At 44.4% G+C, this 17,272-nt stretch overlaps 1 protein-coding gene across 1 annotated transcript in view; it reads left to right on the top strand.

Moving 5' to 3' along the window:
* Positions 1-2,365: 2,365 nt before the first annotated feature.
* CRACDL (CRACD like) overlaps positions 2,366-17,272 on the top strand; it is a 62,811-nt gene continuing 47,904 nt past the window's right edge. The window contains exon 1 of the mRNA XM_040993375.1: positions 2,366-2,394. The gene's annotated coding sequence lies outside the window, so the exon portion shown is untranslated. The remainder of the gene's footprint in view (positions 2,395-17,272) is intronic.

Raw genomic sequence — 17,272 nt, 5'->3', positions numbered from 1 at the left:
GCAATTACCTGGTAATCAGTAGTACATTCCTACCACATTTCTATTTCTACAATTTACCCATTATTTAATGGGAAAATAGGTTACAAGGGAAAAAATGTAAAATCCAAGACAGAAGTTTCAAATGTTAAATCCCTCTACAACTATAGGCTCTACAACCCCATAAACAATAAAACAATAATTAAAAGCCTATTTCCATAATAAAAACATCCTTAATTCCTCTAGTTCAAAATTATAAAAGCAACTAAAACAATTGCATTTTCTATGCTCTAAAAAATTGTAAAGACATGCTAGCCTTTGAGATAACAATAACTATTTATTGTCATAGCAGTTTCAGCTCTCACTCCCATTATTTGCCTTAATATTTAGGATATTTTCAAGCCCTTTCCCAGAAGGAGTGCTACATGCTTGGGCCAAATTCTGAGGCAATGGTTAAGTACCCACTAAGATGTCCAAAAATGGCATGGGCCTAATTGTGCTCCTGTATGTAAATTGTCAAAGGCCCACTCACCAAGACATTATCAGTGACATTAACTCTCAAGCTCACATTGGTTGCAAAAACTGTCTCACTGGGGCAAACAACAATGCCTCAATAGATTACAGAATTCTTAGCGGGGTGCTTGAGTATCCATGCAAACAGGGGTGAAACAGCGTCAAGGTGCTCAGAGAGAAATCCGCTGGGCCCTGCCGAACAGCTGGAAGCTCCCCTAAGCGCTGCCAAACAGGGGAGCTCTTCTCTTCCCACCTTCGTGTCATCCACACCTACTGCACGGACCCCAGCAGATAAAATTGCCACTGTGGGTCTTGTCTTGTAGGGTTTGCCCTGTCCATGCCACTGGGCAGAGAATACTGCCATGTGAGCTTAGTCCTTAGAAACACCTGTCCTATCCCTGTCCCTTCAATAATCGTTGCTTGCTGCACAGGCCACTGGACTGCCTCCCAGGAGACAGGGACTCCCTGCCAGCCTGTTTGTCTCTTTGGGAGAAAGCTGACCTGTTAGCAGGGGTGTCTTCCAGCAGATTTTCATTCCATGGTGGTTGATGCCCAAGTTCTCTGAAGTCTGCTTTCTTTTGTTACTGTCAAATGTGTTTGTTAGACTTTCTCCTTTACATTGTAAACCACTGCACTAGAACTCTGAACACAATTGCATTTTGAAAAACAGAACAGCAAGATGAAGATTATTTTGGAAGCATCTTCAAAAGTCACCCTAGCGTCTTGCCTACTCCAGGGTTTTTGTAACACAGTCGCACCGCTTGGTTGTTTCAAGTTACCATCAACACTCCAGACATCGCCTAGAAACTGCTGACTCTATGGTAGTTAGCAGGCTTTAGACTTGGAAGGGACTTGAGTCAGAATCACAATGCTGTTTTCAGAAGTCTATTATTTTGAAGTGGCAACAGCAGGTAATCAGAGAGGAAGTCACCAGACCAGGTGGCTTTGTCATGTGGATAGGGTGAGGAACCTGGCCAGGCAGGCTGTCTGGGTGGTTTATCTTAGGTGGGCGTGGCCTGTACACCTGCCAGGTGTGAGCTTCAATGGGAAGGGTGGAAATCCTATCAGTGGCACAATGGATGGGGTACACAGGTCCCTGAGTAAAATGAGCCTTTGGTAGGTCCCAAGAAAGCCATTCAGAAAACATTTAGGGTGCCATCTAACCTCAAAGGATGGACCTTTAAGAAAAAATAAAAAGCAAGCTACAGCTAGAGATAAAGTGTGCAGGGAGACACGCATGCCCCCTGACCTAGCCACTGGCTTGGCAGGAAGCAAAGCGCGTCAGGGGTGGTTGGAATGAGAGAGGGGAGCCCTGGACTCAGGTGGATCTGGCTTGAAACCTACTACAGGTCCTTGTGGCTCTGGATCTTACTTTCCCGGATCTGCCCTCTCTGGGTGGGGACAGCAGCCTCTTCCTCTCATTGCCCTTTGCCTGCTTCCATGGTGAGTGCCATAAAACAAAGCTGGAGCATGTTGTTTTTCGTTCTCAGCAATTCAGCAGCACCTCCAATCATAGGGAGGCAGGTGACGACTGCAGACCCACTCCCTGAGGAGCCAAGCCCTCGGGACTAGGGTGAAAGAAGGAAGTACACAGAGAGCTCAGACACCTTTGCTGCTGCTGGGTGCCTGCCAAGCTGCTCTCTGCTGGCTGGCTGGCCAGCGGGAGCCTTGCTTCTTGGTGGCCCATGGGTGCTACCACACCCGGCAGATCTGCTGGTGGAGATAGGGCCGAGGCTCCTGATCAGCACCCAGAGGTTTCCCAAGAGCCAAAGGTCATTTGCAGAAGGACAAGAAACCAACTTGTCTCCCCGCTGCCAGTTTCTGCAGGAGGATGAAGGAGCCTGAGGTTCCCGTCACGTTCAAGAAGATGGCTGCCTTTTACCAGTGCGTCAGGCCTGACCCCAGGTGCGCCCCAATGAGCAAGGAGGTCAGGGGAGGGGGAAAGAACAGGGAGGGGAGGCTGGACTGTCACCAGCAGGTTATGGGTGCCCCCCATCGTGGGTGGCTAAGGATACACCTCCGGGATCTACTTAGTGCTCTGTCATGTTTAGCACTTCCTTGTCTCATGACTGGATTGTACCTCTTTGACTTGTGTGAGTTCTGGAGCAAAGTAATGATTTTGTTTCTTTATTTCATTTATGACCTCTCTTCTCCCCATCCCCCGTCTCTCACACACAGAGGAAAATGAAAGGTGAGAGGAGGAGAGCAGGGTAGACAGCTTTTCACTCTTAATTGCTACTTGGAGCCACCAGGCACAGCTGATACACCTGAGTGGCAGCAGAGCTCCATGCCAAAGGACCTTAGAATTATGTCTGTGCCTAAAGCTCTGCACAAAAGGCTTGTTCACAGCCGCCAGCCACAGCCCTGGGTTGAGTTTGGCTCTCAGCACATTTTGATTCCATGCACAAGTGGCACAGAGGAAAGTAGAGTTAATTCCTTGACTTAGCACAAGTAACCAAATTGTGTGTTTTGTTACTCCAAATGGAAAACTTCCAGTATGGCATCTCTGTCAATCCAGGTTATTGTCCTATCTGTACATCACCTGAGCTGTGTGGACACTCTGGAACATCCATGCTGCATCTTTGCAGGGGATCCCACCAACATACACACACACACACACACACACACACACACACACATCTTGGCAGGGAGTATAGGCTCTCAGGGCTTGGGACAGACAATCCATCCATCCCCCCATATCCCTGTTTTCTTCTTTTGCCATGTAGGTATAGTAATCCAACAACTAAAGGATTCCTTCTGAGCATAGGGCCTGGTCTTGGGTAAAGCCCCATGAGTGGGAACTTCTTCATGGTTACTTTTCCATAAACATCTTTCTACGAATAGTTCTTCAACCCCACTGTTTAATGCTGCATATTTTGAGTAGGCCAAGATAAAGTTGTAGTTATGTCTTCTTACTAATAGTTCTTGAACCCTGAATTTCTTTTTCAAACAAAGCTTTGTATCTGCCATGATGCAGAAATGTCAATTGAATAGATAACGTTCTCTGTAAGTTAGACATTATTTTTGTTATATAAACAAAAAAGAGCGACTTTATTTCTACAGTAAACTCATAGTTAAAAATAAGTTAGCTCTCGTGAAACTGCTCCGTGTGACCTGTCAGTTTTGTGTGTGTTTGTGTGTGTATGTGTAACAGTCTTCACAGGGGACAACTCTGAGACTGAAAGCTTCCAAGCTAGATGGCATCATTTCCACTTACTTCCCAGCGTAAGAACTAACCCATTTATGTCATCTTCCTCCAAGAATGATGCAAATAGTTTCAAAAATAAGGCCATAAAGTTTAAAGTTCTAATGTTGATGTATCTTTTTAATACTGTAATAATATTTTTGTAAAATTTCTAGTGGTTTTTGTTTTTGTTTTGCTCTATTAACCAAGAAGTGTCTAAACTAATGTTTTTCAAATCTGATAAGAAAACATTTAAACTCTAGCCAAGTAAGAACAGGTTTGTCTTGGCCAAGCCATCCTACTTGATTAAGAAGTGAATTATAGTCAGGTGTGTTGGAATGGGCTTAGTCTGCCTAGGACTCAGAGCTGTACATGAAGGTGCTTTGAAAAGTTTGTGGATAAATTCGATTTTATGAAGGAAACCTGCTCTCTGGATAGGGCCCTGCTCTCTGGATAGGGCCCTCTGGATAGAGTGGATTCTGACTCTCGCTCCCAAACTGAGGGGCACACACAGCATCTCATGGTCAGCTCTGCTGGGCCACTCGGCACAGAAAGTCTCAGGAACACAGGCTGTTCACGACAGAGAGCACGGAGGCTTAGGGGACTGTACGGGAAGAGCTGATGGTGTCCCACTTCCTCACAGGAAGTGATTCTTGCATCTAACAAGTGTTCCCCACAAGTGGCTCTCATCCCTTATTAGTTCATTCATCCACTTAACCGCACATAATGAGCACCCCCATGTGGCAGCGCCGGGTGGGCCTGTGTTCCCTGGGCTCACTTCTCAAGGCCAAAGCTTTGTTTCTGAAACAAGATGAACAGCAGGCGCAGGACACGAGCAAACTTCAGAGCTGACCAGCTAGGGAGGTCCTCTGCTGTCTTCTCACTCTGTAAAGAACTCTGTCACTGAACATGTGCAGATTCTCCAGGGTCAGCCTCTGTTTATGAGATGGCTGGGCTTCGTCTTCTGCTGTGCTTCAACATGAGTCTGTGCTCATCCCTCCCTGTTCTTCCTGACAGGTGAGCTGCAGGGAACACCAGGGCCTTCATCTGTTACCTCCAAGGTGAAGTGGTTGGCTGTGATGAGGTCCCATGTAGATGGCGCTGCTTTTCTGTGCTGGGCCCAGCCGCCCAGCCCCCCTGCTCCTGAGGATAACAGCCCAGTCACACAGCACACTGGCACTAGGTGTAAACAGGAACCCTGTGAGCATTCCACTCTATTTGCTTCAGTAATATGAAGCTGATTTTTCTTAAAAAAAAAAAATCCAGGCTGATCTTGGCATGACTCATTGGAGAACAGTGGTCATCATGTATTCTCATCTTTTTTCTCAGGAAAAGAAAAAATTGGTTCAATGTATAGGGAATGTCAACAGGCATGAGTCTGCCTAAGGGACCTGGATCAAAGAGTCACTCAAGCCTATATACAGAAAGCTCATGAAAATGTCTCGTGTGTAACAACTGGGCATGGATTTCTTTCTTTCTTTCTTACACTCATTTTCCATAAACTCTGTGAAGTCCCAGTTCATAAATATGGGCAAGCTCTGTGAAAACAGGTGCAGTGGCTCCTGCAGCATGACACACAGGATCCTAACTCATCCCAAAGGGGCAGATGGGTCTTCTGGGGGAATGGAAATTGAATGTGGAAAGGTGGGTGATGGTTGGTAGGACTGAGGTGAGGCACCTGCAAGGTGGGTGGGCTATGGATGGGAAGCACTTCTGACAGATGCTCACACAACCCAGCCCACCTCCTCCTGTGGGCAACACTTAGACCTCCCCTACATGTACTTTGCTGTCCAACTTTCCATGTCATCAAGCTTCCATCCCATGTATTATCCTTCTTGCTGTGACACTTTAGAGGTAGCCTGTCTTTTTTTCTAAAAATGTCTTCACTTTTGTCTTTCTTTCTTGGTACCACATTTTTTCCCTCCAATAGCTTTGTTGACAAATAATGTACATGGCATAAAGTTCCTCAGTTTTAAGAATCATGCACCCACAAGCACAGTCTAATTTTAAGATGTTTTCATCTCCCCAAAAAGAAATCTCATGCTCATTAGCACTCGCCTCCCACTCCTCCTTATCTTTGCAAGCACTCAGATTCCCAGTAACCCATCGTCTGTCTACGGATTTGCCCCTTCAGGGTAGTTCATATAAATGGAATCATACAGTGTGTGATCTTAATGACTGGCTCCTTGACTCCGCATAACGTATTCAGCATCTGTTCATTTTGTGACAGGTGTTGCTACTTCAAAGTCCTTCTTACTGTTACATTCTTACATTCTAGTACATGTACAGAACACATCTCTAGCCCATCCATCAATAGGTGGGCTTTTGAGCTATTTCTGATTTTAATCATTATTGATCAATGTTACTATGAATACTTGTGCAGGAATTTCTGAGTCACTTTTTTTCTTAAAAAAAAACAGGAGAGAGTATACACACAAGATATCACCTTCATCTTTTTTAAATGCTCAGTTCAGTGGTATTTGTGTTTAGATTAGTCATCAACACACTTGCCCATCTCCAAAGCACTTTTGCTCTCATAAAATGGGAATGTTATACACGTGAAAAAAAAATCTCACCCACAAAACCTTCTTCCTCTATTTCATGTAGGTGACATCACACAGTACTTGTCTTATGGTAACTCATCTGTTTCAATTAATGTAATGTCCTAAAGGTTCATCCATACTATAATGTATGGCAGAAATTTCATAACTGATTGATAAGGAGGAACTGACTGCTGTCATCTTAATACTGGTCTTCTGTGTGCTTTGTAACGTTCTTATATCTTTTAAATTCTATGCATTACTGTTCCTGTGTATGTATTTAGCTGCTTTTCTTGTAGTGAAACATTTAAGTTCCTTTCCCACTGCCTTTGTGCATACTATATAGTTATTTTCTTTGTTACCATGGAAATTACTTTTGCTATCCCAAAGTTATATACTATTTTACCTTTCATAACACACAAAACTAGACTCCTTTACATCTCTCATCTCATTTTTCTTCGGTTACTCATATTATAAAATTATCTTTATACTTTTCGTATACAAAATATAGATACTTTGAAGATGCATTCGTTTCTTAAATACTGAAAGCAAAATGTGAAGTCAGAAACAGAAGTTAAATACTAGTTTTAGAGTATAGATTTTAAAAAGTGGGGTGGGCCCGGCAGCCCGGTGGCGTGACCTAGTGGATAAAGTCCTTGCCTTGAATGCGGCCGGGATCCCATATGGGCCCCGGTTCTAATCCTGGCAGCCCCACTTCCCATCCAGCTTCCTGCTTGTGGCCTGGGAAAGTGGCCAAGGACGGCCCAATGCTTTAGTATCCTGCACGTGTGTGGGAGACCTGGAGGAAGTTCCTGGCTCCTGGCAATTATCGGACAGAAGATCTTCCTCTCTGTCTTCTCTGTATATCTGACTTTGTAATAAAAATAAATGAATCTTTAAAAAAAAGTGGGGTAATTGTTGTGCATTGGGTTAAGCTGTGCTCACGAATGCTGCATTCCATATCAGAGTGCCTGGTTTTAGACCTAGCTGCTTCATGCTTCTCATCCAGCTTCCTGCAAGTGTGCCCAACAGGCAGGAGATGATGGATGACCCAAGTGATTGGGTTCCTGTCCTCTATTTGGAAGACCCAGATGGCATTGTTTTGGCCCAGCCTTCCCCCGGCAGTTGTGGAATTTGGAAAATGAGCCAGTTGATGACATCTCTCTCAGTCTTTCAAGTAAATAATAAACACATCTTATAAAATTCAAAACCAAATACATGGGAATTGTAAAATCTAGTATTATTGGAACAACAATTTATAACTATACTTCTACCCCCCACACACAGATGACTTAAGAGACTAATACATCTCAATTCTTATATATGTACTTGTTTGAGAGGCAGAGAAACAACACTGAGTGAGAAGCAGATGGTGAGAGATCATGTTTGCCAGTTTACTTTACTGATGCCTGTGACAGCTGGCACTGGACTGGGACTGCACAGCTGTAAATGCCATCCAGATCTCTCATTTTGGTGATAGGAACCCAATAACTTGGGTCATCATTGATGCTTCCCAGTGTCTGCACTGACAGGAATTTGGAGTCAAATCCTGGAGATGGGAATTACACCTAAATGTCACAGTGTGGAAAGTGGACCGTCATCTTGGTCTCCTAGAAGGGTGATAGGGGACAAAGGACTTGGGATTTCTTTTGTTGCCTTCTCAGAGCCATTAACAGGTGACTGAATCAGAAGTAGAATACAGCACGATGGCTTACCCTGCTGATAATCTGCTGTGGCACCAGCATTTCCCTGGGCACTGGTTCTAGCTCAGGGTACTACATTTCTGATCCTGTACCCAACCAAAGGCCAGGGAAAGCAGTGGAGGATGAGCCAAGACCTTGCACCCCTGTACTATGTGGGAGAACTGGAAGAAGCTCCTGGCTCCCAGCTTCAGATTGGCCCAAGCTCTGGCTGAAGTGACCATCTGGAGAGTAAACCAGTGGATGAAAGATATCTGTTGTTGTTTGTGTCCCTTTCTCTCAGTTATTCTGACTTTCAAGTAAAATAAATAAATCTGTTAGAAAAGATTGGTGGGCCTCTGGGACTTCTCATACCTTAAGAAAATCTTTAAAAAAAAGAAAAGAAGCAGAGTAGCTGGGACTCAAACCAGTGCTATGATGTAGGATGCCAGTGTCATAAGTGGCAACATAACTCAAACCATAACACCAGCCTCACATTGAAAACCTTCTTGTTTCCAGTGACTTCAGGTTAACCCCTCACGTCTTCGCTCCAACCTGCCATCCTCTGGAGTATTTCTTGTAGACCAGTTCTGTTATAATGAGTTTACTCACCATTATCTAGGAATGTCTTGATTTCTCGGTCTCTGTTAAAGAACAGTTCCTCCAGATACAGGATTCTTACTTCTTCACACTTTGAATATGTCAACCAATAATTTTCCTAGGTTTCTGATGATAGATGTGCTGAGCATCCCTTGTATGTCATTCGTTATGTCTCTCATCCTACTTTCAGGGGTCTCTGATGTGATGGTAATGTCTCACTGTGGATCTGAGTTCATCCTTCTTGGATTTCATTGAGACTCCTGGATGTTTATATGTATGTATTTCATCAAGTTTGAGAGTTTTCAGCCATTATTTTCTCAATTGTCTACAATCCTTCTAAGTCTCCAACAATGACTATTCTGGATCACTTGATGGTTTTGCCTATTTTTCTTCTATATATATATTTTTTTTCTGTTTCTTAGAATCAATATTTTCCCTTGTCTTGCATTCAAGTTTTCTGATTCTTCAGTCTGCTCTCAAATCTGCCTCTGAATCCTGTGAATGACTTTCACATTCCACTGTTGTCTCTGCAGTCCTAAAGCTTTTGCCACAGTGTACAAAATGGCACACGATGTACCACTACTGGAGTTCTTGATCTGCTGGCCGTCAGGTCTGAGGGCTACCCAGACTTGTCTTGGGTGAAACCTGTAGAATGTCACGTTAATGCAGTTCACTGAGCCAGAAATGAGTTCACTCCCAGCTCAGCGTATGCTCAGTCCTTTCCTTTGTCCTTTGCCTCCTTACGCAAAATGGCGCCCAAGTCGGCTCTAGGGGGCTGACTGGGCTGTGAAACCCACCCTGTTCTCCCGTTCTCGCACTGCCTGTCTGGGGTCTGCTGCTCTGTCTCTGCTCCTGGTCAAATTAATCGGACCAGCAGGACAGACAGTTCTTTTTCCGGTTCACCTCCCAAGCTCCCAGTGAAAGTCCCTTCCCACTTGGTTGCTGGTGGAGTTCATATCGCCACCGGCTGAATGCTGCTGGAATATCAGTCACCACAACACCACACTGTTACGTCTGCTGCTTTCCTGTGTCTGTCAGTCTCCTCTGCTGTTGTTCTGTCCTCTCCTATTTCCTGGAATGAATCTTCCTGTTTCATCCTGATTACATGTTTCTCTGTCTGTTTAAACGTGTCCTTACCCTATTCCGCCATCTTGACTCTCATATCTTCATTTTAAAAATGTATTTAGTTTTACTCAAAAATCAGAGTTAGAGAGAGAAAGAGAGATCTTTCATCCATTGGTTCACTCCAGAAATGGTCACCTATCACCAAAGCTGAGCCAGTCTGAAGCATAGATGCAGTGTCCCAAGGACTTAGGCCATCCTCTACTGCTTTCCCTAGCCATAAACAGACAGCTGGACTGGAGTTAGCGCAGCCAGGACTTGAACAGATGCCCGTATTGGATGCTAGCACTGCAGCTTGAAGATTAGCTAGCTACACCGATGTGCCAGCCCTTTTGTCTTTTTTTTTTTTTTTTTATAACTGCAATAGTAAGGTCCTTTGTGAGATCTTTAGGAATAATTCCCAACATGTTCATAGAAATTGCACCTTGAGGGACATTGCATTGAACAGTTTATTGTGCTCATAGGTGTCAAAGAAGGTGGCCATGCCATGAGTGATCTCATATTGGAAGAACTCCTTGGGAGAAGGCTCAGCCCAGAAGGGTGAAGGGGAGATGAGAGAAGGTAGACTCGACAAATGCTTTTGTTTATCCCAGGATGGGATTCACAAGCAAAAGGCATGGGAGAAATGTACTGGTTCATTTGAATATCACAGTCATTGTCAGTAAGGAGAGAGCAAAAAGAAGTTGTAAGAACTGGCCTATTTACACTGATGCATTGAGTTATATTGGGCTGGAATTTTTCAGAGACTGGCTGTGGGAATGTTGAATCATCAAGAAAACATGAAGCTTTAAAAATTTACAACACAATAGTTTTTATTCCCTTTTTTAAAAGATTTATTTATTTTTATTGGAAAGGTGGATATACAGAGAGGAGGTGAGTCAGAGAGGAAGATCCTCCATCTGATGGTTCTCTCTCCAAGTGGCCGCAATGGCTGGAGCTGAGCTGATCCAAAGCCAGGAGCCAGGTGCTCCTCCAGTTTTCCCACATGGGTGTAGAGTCCCAAGGCTTTGGGCCGTCCTCGACTGCTTTCGCAGGCCACAAGCAGGGAGCTGGATGGGAAGCAGGGCCGCTGGTACCAGAACCAGCAACCATATGGAATCTTGGTGCGTGCAAGGCAAGGACCTTAACCACTACACTATCACGCAAGACCCAATAGCTTTCATTTCTACTATCCTCCTTTTCATTGTAATTGTCAAGTACATTACTTTTCTGTATTGGTATAACCCAAGTAAAGCGATTATTGAATATTTTCTGCAGTTGTGTTTCAGATCAATCACTAAAGGGAAGAATAAGAAGTGCCCAGTACTTGGGTCTTATAATATTCTACACCATTGTCTTCATGTTAGCTTGACTTCTTAGATGTGGGTTCAGGTTGCTGTCTGGTATCACTTGCATCCTGAAGAGTTTCATTTAGTAGTTATTGTGAAGACAGAGCTGCTGGGATATATCATTTAAGTGTTTGCTTGTCTTAGCTGCCTTTAGCTCCCCTTCATTTTGAAGGGCAGCTTTGTCAGGTACAGGATTTTTGGCTGACAGCGTTTTCTTTTGGCACTACAGAATGTCATCCTACTGCCATGCGGCCTCCACTGTTGCTGATGAGAAATTAGTTGCTCATTTTAGATTTCCACATATAGGCTAAATCTTCTCTCTACTTTCAAGATTTATTTCTTTGTTTTCAGTGGTCATATTTTGACCAAAATGTGTCCTGGCGCAGATCTTTTTGCATTTCTTCTACATGGAATTTTTTAAAGCTTATTAGATATGCTTTCATCAAATGTGAGAGATTTCCAGCCATTATTTCTTAAAATATTTTCCCTATCATTTTTTTTTCCTCTTCCTTCTGGACTCCTGTTCTAAATATTGGTATATCTAATTATGTCCTAAAATTCCCTGGGGTTCTGTTTATTGTTCAAATAATGTTTGTGTAAAAGTGAAAATTAACAGTGCACTGCTGTGCACTGGTTCACTCCCTTCCCTCCTCCCCCAAATACCTTCAAAAGCCAGGGCTGAAGCTGGGACCCAGGGACTCAATCCAGGTCTCCCTGATGGGTGAGAGGAACCAGTCACCTCTGCCATCAACACTGCACTGATCGCAGGGTCTGTGCTGATTGCAAAGTAGAGTCAGGAGCCAGAGCTGAGCGTCAAGTCCAGGCAGTCTAACTTGTGTTTTAACTGCTAGGCCAAACACCTACTCCTCTTCTTCGTTGTTTTTTCTTCCAGTTGTAACTCTGTATTAATCTGTTTTCAAATCTGCTGGTTCTTAACATCATAGAGTGTGGAGATGCTATTCATAGAGTATCCATGAAATCAGTTTTGTAGGAAATTGCGAGAGACAGTATTTTTTAATATAATTTCCTCCCCCTTTTTCTAGTAACTGAATTAAAGTTCCATTGTGTAAAATATGAATCAATTTAATTATGGGAACTAAAACATAGACAATATAAAATATTTGACAGTTTCACTGAGGAGAGGTAGGCATGAAGCTGTTGTGATTTTTTTTACATTTAAAAAATGATAATTTTTGAAAACATTTTGTCACATTTACTTCAAATGCATATGTTGTGTACATCTATACTATTTTTCTTGAAGACACAGGTATGAACATCACAGAAGGGTTCATGAAATTGATCACAATGTGGAGAACAAAGCATGCTGTCATCTACATAGTATAATTCAATGAAGCAATGTTTATGACTGACTACCAAATTATATGACATACACGACTTTTATACTGTATGTAATAACTTCCACAAATAAGAGTTAATGTGATATTTGTCTTTCTGGGTCTGACTTATTTCACTTTGCATAATCTCCATTTGCAACCATTTTGTTGCAAATGTTAGGATTTCATTCTTTTTCCAACTGTCACTTGGCAGACATCCAGGTTGATTCCTTTTTTTTTTTTTCCTGTTGTGAAAGTGAATTGAGCCGCTACGAGTAAAGGAGTGCAGGTCACTTTCATTGCTGATTTTCCCGGAAGTGAGAAAGCTGAGTCATTTGACAGATCTATTTTTAGTTTCACACTGCATTTATCGCTTTATATTTTTGACACCTCAGGTCTCTTCCTGTTTAATGTTCTTATTTCATTTCATTATTGTACTTTTAAACTCCAATATTTTTAGTTTGTTTATTTCTATACTTTCTACTTTTTTGATACTCTGATGAGCCTTGGTAATCATGCTTTCTTTAAATATTTGAGTGGATTACGCTAGCTGCCTTGAAGGCTCTGTTTGCTGAGTTACACCTGTGTCCTCTTAATGACAGTTGCTGTGACCTGTCTTTCTGTAAGTATGAGTCAGGCTTTTCTGTGTGTGTGTGTATGTGTGTGTGTGTTTTGTAGTTGTTTTGTTTTTTTGTTTGTTTTCACCAAGTTCTTCACACTCTCATTCTGGAGTCCTACCTCTTCCCTGTTTTGATCATTCTTAGAAAACTTCATCTTATGCAATACTGAACATAAAGTTACAAGACTTGCCAGTCTCCCACATTTTGTCTCATTTTCTGTACCCTTGATTCTCCATATGTTTATTTATCTGTATGTTTGTTTCTTTTTTAGTATAATTAAATTTTAGTTTTATTTTTAATATTGTTTACATAGTTGAGAAGGATGTGTGCCCCTGTGGGCCTCTGATGTAGGTGGGAAGGGTCAAAGTATAGAGAAAGGAGGGTAGGAAAATATTTCTGTTCTTTATCTTATTTTTTCTCCTGGGTCCATAGGAGGGAAAGGGGTTGGGAGAGGCACTCCTTATTGTCAAACTACATCAACACCCCAGGATGAGGGATTGTCGTTTGTTGATGCCTTAGAGACCCTAATGTGGGAAGAATGATCCAAGGCGTTGTCAGCCTCATCACACCAGGGTCGAGAAAGTCCAAGGTCTATTGGCTGATTCAAGTCCACATTACATTCACACACCCCAACACTTGCTACAAAGCTTGGCCAGGGGAGTTCTCTAACCTGTTCTTGACAGCAGGTGCAGCTGCCTAGCCCAGCCTGGCCCTAATCCCAAATCTCATGCTCCACTGGAAGCAGTGACCCAATAGGGAAGTCCCTGAAGTTCCCCTACACTGGCTCACTCCCAGCCCTAGGTCTTGCACATGCTAGCAGGTTCTGCAGCCTTGTATGGCATGGTCTGCCCAGTCTCAACATTCACTGACAGGTGCTACAGCCTGTCTCTGCCAGGCTTGCTTCCAGTCCCAGCTCTTGCCAGTGTGTGTAGCGCCTAGCCCCAACTGGCCCATCCCCAGCCCCAGCCTTTATGTGAACTGGCAGGTGTGGTGGTCCAACCCTCCTTGACCTTCACCCTGTCCTGACTCTCACTCATGCTAGTGTGTGCTATGAGTTGGCACAACCCAGTCCACCAACAGACCTGACACACATGTATGCCAGCAGGAGCTGCAGTCTAGTCTGGCCTGGCCTACCTCTAGCTCTGGCTCTAGAGCTCACCAGGAGCTTCAGCGTAGTAGGGAAATCCCCAAATTTCCCCTACCAGGCCTGCTCCTATCCCCAGGTCTTGTGCGTGTTGGTGGATGCTGCTGCCCTACTTGGCATAGTCTGTCCTCCTTACTGGCTTTTGCATGTGCCACTGGGTACTGCAGCCTGACCCAGCCTGGCCTCCTCCCAGCCCTGGCCCTCATGAGTGTCAGTGATTTTGCAATCATGCCTGGCTCAGCCCATCACCGTCTCCTGTTCTTATTAAACCTGTGGGTACTGCAGTCCCAAAGAGGCAAGCCCACAGAATCTGTCTCCAGATCCAATTCTCTACATTCTGGTGGAGTTTGAGACCCAGCCTGACATGGCCCACTCCTTTCCCCAACCCCCGGGGGTGGGTACTGCCGCCTAACCCAGCCAAGCATACTCTGCAACCCTAGTTCTCATGTATGTTCATGGGTGGTGGGCTATGCTGCTTCCCAGCCCAGATCTCTCATGTGAGCGGATACATTGGCCTGACCCAGACATGCCCTCTGGTTTTCTCCCCCCATAAAGTACCCAGACTCAGTTCCCTCGCCTACCTGCTAGTGCAATGGGTTCAGTCCATGGAAGCCCCTAGAAGTCATTCCTTCCCTGTCAGATGTGCCCTCAGTGGTGCCCCAACACATCCTCCCCCAGCCCCATGAGATTCTCTCTTTCCCAAGACATTTCTGCTGGCTTTCCATTTGCTCTGGTGATCTAAACTCCATTCTTTGACCTGTCAAGCCAATAAGGTACAGCTTGTATTTGAGTGCCAGCTTCACCACATTACTCAAACCTGAGAGCTCCCTCTGTTGAAAAGCCTTAAAGAGTGGCTGTTTGGTGCCCACATCCCTTATTGGGGTACCAAGGTTCATTATAGCTCTACTGCTGGGTTCAGTTTCTGCTAATGCAGACCGTGGGAGGCAGCAGTGAAGACTCAAGTGAGTAGATTCTTGCAACCTGCGTGGGAGAAGTGGATTGACTTCCTGGCTCCCAGATTCAGATTGACCGTTACAGGTATCTGCTCCCAGCAGATAAAAACACATTCACTCATTCTCATTCTCTCTCTCTCTTTCTGTGTGTGTGTGTGTGTGTGTGTGTGTGTTCCACTCTAATTTCTGCCTGCCTTCAGTTGCTCATCACTGACTTCATGTAATTGTAAGATTTTTGCCCACAGTTCATCCTTTTTATATGCAGAAGATTTACTGTGATAGACAATGTTCTGCCTACCTCGGGATTTTTTTCAGTTTCGAATTCATGCCGGCAGTTATTTTTTGTTGGATTTTTCTACTTCAAACCCAGCTGCCTGTGAGAGGATCATTGTCATTGCTCTTACTGGCCTGAGAGCTGGGTGAGAGACCCTGCAAAGAGGCAGATTCCACGTGGAACCTGCCCTGGACAGACAGGAGAGAGGGATGCTGAGGGGAGGATAGTGAAAGGTACCCCATTTTCCTCAAGGCTGCCCTTAGATACATTAGATCACTCAGGCTGGATTAAGGAGTGATGAGCTGAAAGTGGCGCTTTCCACTGCCTTTTCAAGTTAAGCACTCAATATTCAAAAATCCCAAAGAACACTCATCCCTGAAGCCCCTTACCTTGTTTGGTTGTTGAATTTGATTCTTTGCTCCAGACACTAGTAAGAGAACTATGAATGTCTTCATTGTGAAGACTGTCTAGCCTTGGGTGGGATGTGTTCAACAACTGCTACCCATTGAGTTCTTGGTGACAATATTTTGGGGTGTCAGGACAGAAAAGTTCAGGAGGTTGTGAATGAACCCAACAGGAGTCTGGAGGGTGGCATGGAATTAGATAACCTGTAGGGCTGAATATTAAAGGCTTTCGTCATTTTGCATGATTGGATGGATATAGCAAGAGATAGATATTTTCCTTTGCATTGTATGAGTCAAGTGGTTGACTAGGACCTTTAAAATAGCCCATATAGGGCCCAGCGCGGTGGCCTAGCAGCTAGACTCCTCACCTTGAACATGCCGGGAATCCCATATGGATGCCGGTTCTAATTCCGGTAGCTCCATTTCCCATCCAGCTCCCTGTCTGTGGCCTGGGAAAGCAGTCGAGGACAGACCAAGGCCTTGGGTTCCTGCACCTGTGTGGGAGTCCTGGAGGAAGTTCCTGGCTCCTGGCTTCAGATTGGCGCAGCACCGGCCATTGCGGTCACTTGTGGAGTGAATCATCGGATGGAAGATCTTCCTCTCTGTCTTCTCTCCTCTTTGTATATCTGACTTTGCAATAAAAAAATTTTTTTTAAATTATGAAATAACCGGGCCCGGCGCGGTGGCGCAAGTGGTTAAAGGTCCTCACCTAGCACACCCCGGGATCCCATATGGGCACCGGTTCTAATCCCGGCAGCCCCGCTTCCCTTCCAGCTCCCTGCCTGTGGCCTGGGAAAGCAGTGGAGGATGGCCCAAAGCTTTGGGAACCTGCACCCGCGTGGGAGACCCGGAAGAGGCTCCTGGCTTCGGATCGGCATAGTATCGGCCCGTTGCAGTCACTTGGGGAGTGAATCATCGGACGGAAGATCTTCCTCTCTGTCTCTCCTCTCTGTATATCTGCCTTTCCAATGAAAAAATAATAAAAAAATAAATCTTTAAATTATGAAATAACCCATGTAAGCCTGTTTTCATTCTCCATGTGAACAAATATTTTCAGGGCTTTTATTTATTTGTTTGTTTGTTTCCTCCCAGTAGACATTGCAACTAATGCTGGAACTGTGCTGTCAGATAGAAATGAGCCGATGGCCACAGTCAGGGTAGAGGATGAGGAAGTTGGACACCCTCCTCCCAACCCCATAAAGTGTTCTAAGACTCCAATGGATGCTTTAGGCACCCAGGTATAGAATGATCTATGCTGTGTGCTGCAGAGTTCCTTAGAAGCCCTAAAGAGATTCCACAGGCCCAGAGTTAGACCCAAATGAGTAAGTTTTCCTTAATTGGATGTAAAAACTATCAGAACAACAGGGGTTGGAGGAAATGTTGGGTGGACTGACTTGAGTTTGAACTTTGAGAACAAGAAGTACTTTCCTGGTGTGAGCTCCACTGCAGTACTGGAAGGGCTTGGGGAGGTGCCACAGTGCCTGTCTTTACTGTGGTTTTCCTTCTATGTTTTGCTGTGGTCTTACTGAGGGTGAGGGATCCGAAGGGCTAGTAACTTGGCCTAACAGGGCACCACTTACCATTATCACAGCCATGAACTG

This window comes from Ochotona curzoniae, unplaced genomic scaffold (genome assembly GCF_017591425.1).
Source record: "Ochotona curzoniae isolate NIBS_2020 unplaced genomic scaffold, NIBS_Ocur_1.0 contig_883, whole genome shotgun sequence".
NCBI classification, from domain to species: Eukaryota; Metazoa; Chordata; class Mammalia; order Lagomorpha; family Ochotonidae; genus Ochotona; species Ochotona curzoniae.
Note: the sequence above shows the minus strand (reverse complement) of the source record. Positions and strands in the feature narration are given on the sequence as shown.